The 10,350-nt window shown below is 36.1% G+C and overlaps 1 long non-coding RNA gene across 1 annotated transcript; it reads left to right on the plus strand.

Annotated features, from left to right (window-relative positions):
• Positions 1-845: 845 nt before the first annotated feature.
• On the plus strand, positions 846-5,069 carry LOC310728842. The gene is made up of 5 exons (XR_014534353.1): positions 846-1,076; positions 1,332-1,426; positions 1,683-1,747; positions 2,923-3,023; positions 4,000-5,069. It is a non-coding gene; the product is annotated as an uncharacterized lncRNA (long non-coding RNA).
• The last annotated feature ends 5,281 nt before the right edge of the window (positions 5,070-10,350 follow it).

Here is a 10,350-nt window from a genome sequence, read left to right on the forward strand (position 1 = left end):
AATATAACATTTAAATAAAGAAGAATGAAGGTCATCATAGTTATTTAATCTAAGTAATACTCATTTAATGCTTTTGACTAAAATACTTTCTAACAGGTTCTGCTTACGACTGATTGAGAATATAGGATTTAGATTTGGATTTCAGGACTTCAGATTTGTGATCTTATTTGTGATCAAGGAGAAAAGCAAGATCTCAAGACAACCTGTGTCTTGAAAACAAAGGGTAACAAAAGAAAAAAAGATGCTGATATCGATAATGAAGTATGGTGATGGCTGCTTGGGTTCCAACACCAAGTTTAGATCATAAATCAACAAGCACTTATACTTAACAATTTCATTAAATCTAAATAAAGACACTACATTTGCACAAAATAGCAAAGTGGTAGACTCTCAAATTGAATGATTTGGTTTGAGACTATGTTATGTTTTGTTATGTTTCTTTGCCCTACCAAAATAATTAACAAAGTCAATCATAATTTTAGTTTATTAATTCATATTTTGGCATGACAAGTGTGTCTACTTGGAATGAAAGCAAATGGCCTCATTACTCTATTAGCACATAGGGCCATGAGCACTGCAACCCAGCTGTTCCTGACTCACTGGTGTCTGCCTTTCAGGGAAATTTTACCCCATCCACAGCCGCCCAAGATGTGTTTGTACAAACTGAATCTGTGTGTGTGGTGGGTGGATGACTTGGGAGACCAATATAATATCCGCAGTTTGTGATAAGTCACATCTGCAGCATCTGCCAGCGGGTGGGCAGCCTTATGCCAGATCCCTACATGGTCAGCTGTTGCTTCACAATGGCTGCTCCATCACAAGCCAATGTGAACCATCTCTGTTTGGGGCACAGTAAGAAGACACATGTCCTTTTTAGGGATGTGAAAAGCTAAACATGTGGCTGCATCCATGAGCTAAATGTCACAGAAGATGCTGTTAAGCATTAGGCTTCTGAGAGAAAGTGCAGATCTCGTGAATAAGTGTGCTGGAATTCAGCAGCGGATAGAACAGAAACAGCAGTAAAGGAAGGATTCACCTGTCATTGTGAAAGACTTAATTTAAAGTATTTTATGAGGGTATTTTAGTGTTCTTTAGCTTTCATTGAAATTAATGTGAAGTGTTCAGTACAGAATGCAGATCTGCCTGTTTAAATTTTTTTTAAGTTTGTTATAATGATAATCATTCATACACTTGAAGCTTTGCAATATCAATAATGCATGACAAGAATTTGTGGAAAAAACTTGCAGATGTCAGTGTGCATAAGAGTATATTTGTAATTTGTGTGTGTATTTTTATTTTTATTTTTTAAATGAATGCCTTTTTTCCTCCAGATGGATAAGACGCATTGAAGCATGTGAATATTTCAGCTCATCCATCCGGGGACCCAACAGCAAAATAAGATCCAGCTGTTTCCATGGAGATGCTTGTGGGTTTGCTAGTGTGTGCCCACTTTTTCTAATGAGTTCTGAGGAGGCAGTGTCTCCTAAGAGCCAACTGGTGGCAAACCCTTTGAGCTAATAGTCTTCAGAAACTTCTTAATTAATGCAGTAGTGGAATACAGCATACCTGTTTAAGTAAAAGTAAAAACACTAGAAATGGACATTAGATCAGTGGTAAACAATCCATTTGTCTAATGAGTCCAAATTTGAAATTTTTTGTACTAACCACTGTGCCTTTGTTAGACATAAAGAGGGTGAACAAACAGTTCCTGAATGTGTGGTTTCCACTGTGAAGCATTGTGGAGGAGGTATGATGATGATGTCGAGGTGATTTGCTGGTGACACTGTTGGTGATTTAGTAAAAATTGAGGGTGCACTTAACCAGTGCTGCTACCACACCAGTGTGTGTGTGTGTGTGTGTGTGTGTGTGTGTGTGTGTTCGTGTGTGTGTGTGTGTGTGTGTGTGTGTGTGTGTGTGTGTGTGTGTGTGTGTATGTGCGTGTGTGTGTGTGTGTGTGTGTGTGTGTGTGTGTGTGTGTGTGCGTGTGTGTGTGTGTGTGTGTGTGTGTGTGTGTTTAAACTTTGCATATCAGTCTTTAATTTTCAAGCTATCTACAAGAAGCACAGACTCTGTACAGATGTGTAATTCTCTAATCCAGCTGTGGCTGTTTATGCTGCAACTATCTGGTTGATCCATGCATTGAATCTTTTGATAAAGGTAGTCAAAGAAACTCTGTGTTCAGTTATTCATCAAATGTGAGATCAATCATATATATATATACTGTATATATATATATATATATATATATATATATATATATATATATATATATATATATATATATATATATATGATTGATAGTGTTGATTGTTAGTTTAGAGTTGTCTTGCAGAAAACAGAAAAGGAAATGTAGCCAAATACTTTATATATATATATATATATATATATATATATATATATATATATATATATATATATATATATATATATATATATAGTATTTGGCTACATTTCCTTTTCTGCAAGACAACTCTAAACTAACATCAGCTTAAACTGCTGAGCATGTATAGATATGACACAAAATAACTTCCACTTTATCCTTTGAGAAATTTTTTTTTGCAATTTATTTCTCATTCTAAAGCTGTAATTTTAAAGCTTTGCCTTTTATGGAATTTTATGGGCATCTCTGAATGCAAATTACTTGTGTCATCTACAATCTCTGTGATTAACTTGCATTTTTGCCATTCTTCAACAAATGTATTCAAGCATTTCTGAAACTTGTATATCCATGTACAATTCTAAAAAATATATATTTTAAATCAGTTTGGCGGCTCAAGCATTTACACACAGCTTTACTAAACATTTTCTTTTTAAATTAAGCATGTCCACCATGGGAATTTCTTTTGCATCTCAAATAATTACTTATGCTATCTTCTTTATACTTAAAACCAAGGAGAGATAAAGCAAATTTTTTTTCAACAGGAATGGCACTTGGCTACAGGCAGCACTGACTCTGTACAGATGTAGAATTTTCAGATCCAGCTGAGGCTCCAGATGCTGCACCTATCTGTTTAGTTTACCATGTATGTGTACAATAAGAGACTTTTCTCTTCTTTGATGCTTTTCCACTCTTATTTTCTGACCACATGGCCACTGTTGTTATTGGTATTATAAGTTGGTGGATTATTAAGAATACCTTAAAATCTGGGGAACTATAAGGTAATAATTACTCAGGTTCACACCTCTACATAGTGCGGTCTAAAAAGCAGGCAGTACATTTAGTGTTTCTAGTAAAACTAGTATAGGTTAAGAAAATGATCCTGGTTACATATGAAAAAAAAAAAAACCTTTATGTCAGCATTTAAAAGTATTACACACACTTCACCGTTTGAGATCGTTTCAGGAAAGATCACATACTTTTTATAGCCTTATGGTAATATCATTTTGCAAAACATATGAGATTGTAATAAGAGAGTAGATAGACAAAGCTCCACATCTGCCCAGCAGGGGACCTCTGCAGTTTTTGTGTGAGTGTCTAGTCTGGAAAGAAGGTGTGGCAGAGAGTAGGTCAGTGAGTGCATTGTGATGATGAGGAATGCAGTTCTTGCAGCGCCACCCAGGCATTCCGTTAACTGATTCCACAGCCCTTAAACACACACACACACACACACACACACACACACACACACACACACACACACACACACACACACACAATGTTTCTTTTTCTTAAGAGACAATACAGTGAGGGATTCATTAATTATTTATTATTAGATATCAATCTTAGAATATCACTCTTTTAAAAAATTTTAGCTAAGAAAGACAAATGCATCGATTGCAGAATGAGTTTTCTTCTATCCATATGTTATTGCACACAAAAAAAGCCCATTATAATGACAGTGCATTCTTTATATACACAACAAACGTTCGCAATTTTGCTAAATTACCCAACCTAACCATTATCCCCATAACTGCATTAGTTGCTTATTATAACAGCCTTGCTATCATTGAACACATAGCTGTTGCCAACTCTGAAGTGTGTGGGTCTGTCTGTTGTAGAAGCGTGACTGTATTTAAAAAGCATCTTGAGGAATCCAAAGCCAGACGTGCAGTGATCATTCAAGACTGAATGGTGCAGTCCGGCACATAGGTGAACTGAGGACACACTGGCAATGGATCAGCAGGAGAAAAGAGAGACGGAGAGAACTGAAGGAAGAAATATGGACAGACATTGCACTAGGCTTCAATCTGTGACAGAAAAATGTGGCACCCCCTCATTAGAAACTATAAACCCACAAAGGCTGAGAATAGAAAGTGACTTCTACATTACTCACCTGCTTCAAAAAGAAATATATTCCAGCTTTGCATTTAACTCCACAATGAAGCGAAGATGAAGATTTTAAATTCACATTTGGACCATGATGTATCAGCTTTACCTTAGATAGTAATTTTTAGTCATTACCTAGAACATTTTATGGGTGGGGTAGGTGGCATGTGTTCATTTTGCATGAATGTCAGATACACTTTATGAACACCTTTCGTAGACACCTGATGTATTTGCTTTTTGAACTTCCCATAACACATTTAGTTCCATTAGCTGTTATAATAACCCCCACTCTTCTGAAAGAACTTCCACTAGATTTTGGAGTGTGTTTACTTAATACTTCCCTGACCTAACATTCCTACTAACATCATAATTTTTTGTGTGATTTTTATTATGACTTTAGATTAAAATATATCTACAGTTGAAAAAAAAGCCTTCACCCCCCTGTTAAGATGCCAGGTTTTGTGCTGTTGAAAAAATTATAATACTATAACACTAAAAAATGTTTGCCACAAAAACAAGATAACGTAAGAACAACATACACATGGTGATGACAGCATCCTATGAGGTTGCTTCTGTTCAGCAGCAAGATAGAATCATGCAGAGCTCAAATCATAATTAGAATAATCTAATTTGGTACAGAAACTTGCTAAAACTCTTTAAGATGAAGAAATTATTATTATTATTATTATTTTTTTTTTTTCAGAACAATGAAGGTCGATGGTATGGAATGGTTCAGTTAGAGCTTAAATCTAAAACCTGCTAAAAACCTGGGGAATGAGTACTGTGCACAGGCGGTTTTTTTTTCAAAACGTATGGTAGATCATACACATGCATACATATACATGTTTACTAGTATTTAAAAAACTAACAAACTTGCAAATAAAATGTGTTACTCAGGAACACTTTACATGTGGCGGTAAAATCTTGGTGCTGGACTGCTATTACAACAAGTGACCTATAAAGATAATTAGTGTTAAATGTGAACACATTTCAGGTTATGCTTAAATTTCTAACAGAATCTGACTGTTTATGAATACGGCATTTAGCTTATCTCATTGCTGAAAATGCAATTCTTTCATTCTAATTATATTTAGTTGAAATTTTATATTTACTTATCGGTAAAATATGTTTCTCAAAATAAATTTGTTTTAGCTGCTAGGATGTTGGAGAGGGAAATTACATGTATAACTCCTACAGGAACTTTTTAGAGAGAAATTGTAGATGTGGCATGTTTTTTCCCATTTCTTATTGACTAGGTTTATGTTTGTAGTGTTGAATTTCATATTTACAGTTGGCCTGGTCTTTATCCTGTTTTCCTACACAAATTTGCAACAGGTGCAGGACACAATCCCTGGCATTCCCAATATCAGCATGTTTACTTTATTTTTGTTACAGTTCAAGCTGAATCAAAAAATGGTTTCATTTATATAAATCCAAAACAGGTTTCTATTCAGTGAATGATTTGGAACACACATTTGTTAATGTTTTTAAAAGAGTAAGGGCATGCATGTACATTGTGATATTAAACAAGTATTTTTATTTACTCATTGTGTACACATGCATTTGACCTGCATATGCTGGATGATGAAACACTTTAGAAAATCTTTGTTCGTGTCATATTGATAAATGATAGCTCTGACATTAAATGATGTATCTGTATTTGCTAATACGCAGTTGGCATAAAGGTGATTAAACTTTTTTGAGAAAATTGTACAAAGAAGCTTTGCTAAAGCTGTTCTTCCATTAGGTTTAAATTGTGAGTAGGCAAATTGAAATCCTGAGTCTGCTACTTAACTATGTCCTGCACCCAAAATATGCATTGTGCACCATGAACCCAGATTCCACAGGCATTATGTCATGGTGTTAGCATGAATAGCAGGACTGGGCTTGGGCTTCTATGTGATTTTTGTGTGATTTATGAGAAGTACTTTGTAAAAAAAAAAAGAATAAATGAAATAGTGATTGTAACAGGGTAGATGGAGAAAGTAGATGCACACACACACACACACACACACACACACACACACACACACACACACACACACACACACACACACACACACACAAACACATAACACACACATTTTACCTATGAGGTAAAAGTAGTTTTGTGAGAGATTCACATGCTGCCAATATTAACTACTTTCAGAAACCTTAAAGGAGGTTGCTAATCTAAGAGTCTTAGTCTAGCCTATCGCTCCTTATCTTTGTGGAGTGAATGAAAAACACACTGTGGGTCAGCCAGCCAGCCAGCCAGCCAAGCACATTTTCAAAGAGATGCTTCAAAAAAGGTTTCTGATTGAGAAGCACATGTGAAAAACATATGTTTTGTCTTAAACTGCCCAAGATTGAAGAGAACCTAATGGACATGATCTTAAAATGTCCCTTTGTCAGACATTTTAGCACCAACAAGATAAGAAGTTAGATCATAGCTGTTCGTTTAAACAACTTTTGTTTCACTTATGGGAACCAGCTTTCTCATGCAAGACACATTAACTGGGAAAAAAGCCACAACCACCCGGATGCAAATTAGAGACAAATGACGTTGCCCGACATTAAGAACCAGGCAGTTTTGTTTTTTTTTATCTCTCTGTCTCACTTCCATTTCCTAACTCTTGCTTTCTTTATTCATTCCTCTTACTCTCTATGGCGTTGCTTGGCTAGATGAGAAAAATCTCCCGGTTGTTTTTTTTGAGGGGCCCTCTGTGTTTAGGAACAAAAGGCCTTCTCTCTAAGGGAGGTAGAGTGCTGGGCTTCCGGCATGAGATCATTGTGCTGGAGAGTAAAGGAAAATAAGTCACTGAGGTCATGAACTGGGGATTTTACTGGTGGTCTACAATTGCAGAATGTGTAGAGTAGAAGAATAGTGTGTGTTTGTATGTGTTCTGTTATTTTTATATGTCATAATCATTCTTGGTATTTTTGGTGACAGGAAAACCTTTTTTTTTTTTTTTTTTTTTTTTTTTTTTACTATTGTATACATGTAGCTGGAAATGCAGTTTTATTTGTGTTAATTTTATTTAGCCCTTCAGATTTTCTTACTTATAAAATGTAGTCTTTTAAATACCAAAAATGCTTAATAAATACCATATGTATTTAGTCACAATGTGCAATTCATAGCTCATTTTAAACACAGACACACCTATGATTAACCATATATTGAAATCCTAAGCAATTATAGTTAATTAAGAAAACAAACACTATATCCACTATTTTTCTCTGAAATGTGTTACATAGCAACATCTAATGTTGCTGCAGGAAAAAGGCCATATGCAGTGCAAGTGTTTTGATACTAATTTTGGATTTAGATTTTGCATTATGGCTTTAGTAATCATCGATATACATTTTTATATACATAATGTATGTGTAGAGAGTATTACTGTGAATCAACTGGAGCAGTATGAATTGTAAAGCCTTTACTCGAATTGGGATCAGTGGGTTGAGCTTCTGTCTCTGGGATGCAGATGAGTGAATGGAGCTGCAGACGGGTGAGGAAGTGCACAGCAGTAAATCACTGTCACTCTGTGCCGTGTGGTGCTAGGCTGAGTCAGACAAGCACCCTCTATCTGCACACTCACAGCTCCTGGAGGGCTGGCATAAATGCCTCTCCTTAACTCTTTACTATCTTTACTATCTGATTTACAATGTATAGTTTTAATGAAAAAAGAGATCCTTGATACCATTACAAACTGAACTCCTTGGCACCTGCATTAAATTGAAAATGGCCTGAACATTATAATGTGATTTAGAGTTTGTTTGAGGTGACATTTGCAATTGTTTCAGGTGGCTTAATCTGATTAAATTATTGAATGTTGCTTTGCGACTTCACACAAGTTGGAAATGCAGTATGGCTAGAGTGACCTGTTCTGGCTGCAACTTTTTTTTCATGTGACATCATTTCTGTGGCCAGGTAATTTCAGGTTAGTGAACATAACTTTTTATTTAGTAGCTCAAAACATAAAAAAAATAATTAACACACTTTTGCAACAGCTGACTTCATAATCATGGCAGTTTTAACAAATGGTGGACCAAATCCTAAATATAAGCAAAGTTCTTTTCAATCTTATGCATATTAACAATTGCATCAATAGTGGTATTTGAATAATTGCTTATCTAGATATAATGTTTGAGATCTCTGACAATTGAGATATTCATTGTGCTAAAAGACCTTGGGCAAAATGAACTCGATGGCCCATTTTGCAACGCACTCAGAACTCCATCATCCCAGTCATCCCCATTTTCTGTTGTGAAAGGAAGCCTTTAAGTTCCCTCTGTTGTCCAACTCTTCTTCCTGTTTTCCATATGTCTGATTTAAGTTTGCTTGTGCTATCTGCTACATCTAAGCTCTGGTTGGACAGATTGGCATGATAGACAGACAGGCACACTCGCACTGTCTAAATATGTATTATTTATTAATCTCTTTGAAGGGCAGATATGCATGTTTATGAAGGATGACAATGATATTTGTCCAAAGCTTTTCCTGCCCTAATAGGAAACTATATTTATCATCAAATAAAAATAATGCTGAAATTAGCTGCATCTGGACCTCCATGAACTGTGAAAGAGTGCAGATGCAATGTGTTTACTCTGGTTTGGCATTTAATTTAAACTAGACATCTGTTCTTAAATTGCTTTATTTATGTGTATTTTAACAGTAACCATGACTAAGAATTGGCCATCACTTTCTGCTTGGCTGATGTATGTGACATTGCTGACAGCTATCATTATATCAGTTAGTGCAATGAATGTTTACATACATGTATTACAACATTTCAAATTACATGGTTCAGTTTATATTTTCTGATAAATCACCACATTTCTTATTATTAATGTTAAAAGTTTAGAATTTTGTAGAAATCTCTTTATTTTTCCTTTTTCCATATTACTTCATTAATCTTTTGTTATTCGAATTAAAATAACAATGAAAATGTATCAATTTAACAACAAGTTAAAAACTCAAGCAAATCTGAATTGGCAGTGATACATCTAGATTAAGCATACACAAATGTCACAGTACAAATTCAACCTAAAAATTATCAAAATGTCTCATGGCAAATAAGTATAAATAATGACATTTGACATAACATATTATATATTTAAGATAATTAGTATAATAACCCAGCCATTAGGGAGGCACAAGCCAGTGCACTCTAAGTGCCGGTCCCAAGCCCGGATAAATGGGGAGGGTTGCGTTAGGAAGGGCATCCAGCGTAAAACATGTGCCAAATCAAATATGCGGATCACAAATAGAAATTTTTTTTCCGGCTACTGTTGGCCGAAGGAGGAGAAGGAGAGGAGGAAGACATCTACAGAGACAGCAGAAAAAGGAGAAGTGTAGGAGAGTGAAGGTTCGGGTTGGTCCTTTAAATGTTGGTACTCTTACTGGTAAAGGGAGAGAGATAGCTGATATGATGGAGAGGAGAAAGGTAGATATGTTGTGTGTTCAGTAGACCAAGTGGAAAGGGAGTAAGGCCAGGAACATTGGAGGTGGGTTTAAACTGTTCTATCATGGTGTGGATGGAAAGAGAAATGGTGTAGGGGTGATTCTGAAGAAAGAGTACAGTAAGAGTGTAGTGAAGGTGAAGAGAGTTTCTGATAGGGTGATGAACATGAAGCTGGAAGTTGAAGGGATGATGATAAATGTCATCAGTGCCTATGCTCCACAAGTTGGCTGTGAGCTGGTGGTAGATTTTGCTAAAAGGATGGAAATGGCAGTGGTGAATACGTATTTTAAGAAGAAGGATGATCATAAGGTGACCTATAAGAGTGGAGGAAGGTGCACACAGGTGGACTATGTTCTATGCAGGAGGCAACCTGAAGGAGATTGGAGACTGTAAGGTGTTGGCGGGGGACAGTGTAGCTAAACAGCATCATGGTCTGTAGGATGGTTCTGTAGGCGAAGAAGAAGAGGAGGAGAGTGAGGACTGAAAGAAGAATAAGATGGTGGAAACTGAAGGAGGAAGAGTGTAGTGTGAGGTTCAGGGAAGAGGTCAGACAGGGGCTCTGTGGTGGTGAAAAGGTGCTGGATGATTGGGTAACTACTGCAGGAGTGATGAGGGTGGCAGCTAGAAAAGTACTTGGTG

This window comes from Silurus aristotelis (genome assembly GCF_946808225.1).
Source record: "Silurus aristotelis genome assembly, chromosome: 7".
In the NCBI taxonomy this organism is placed as follows: domain Eukaryota; kingdom Metazoa; phylum Chordata; class Actinopteri; order Siluriformes; family Siluridae; genus Silurus; species Silurus aristotelis.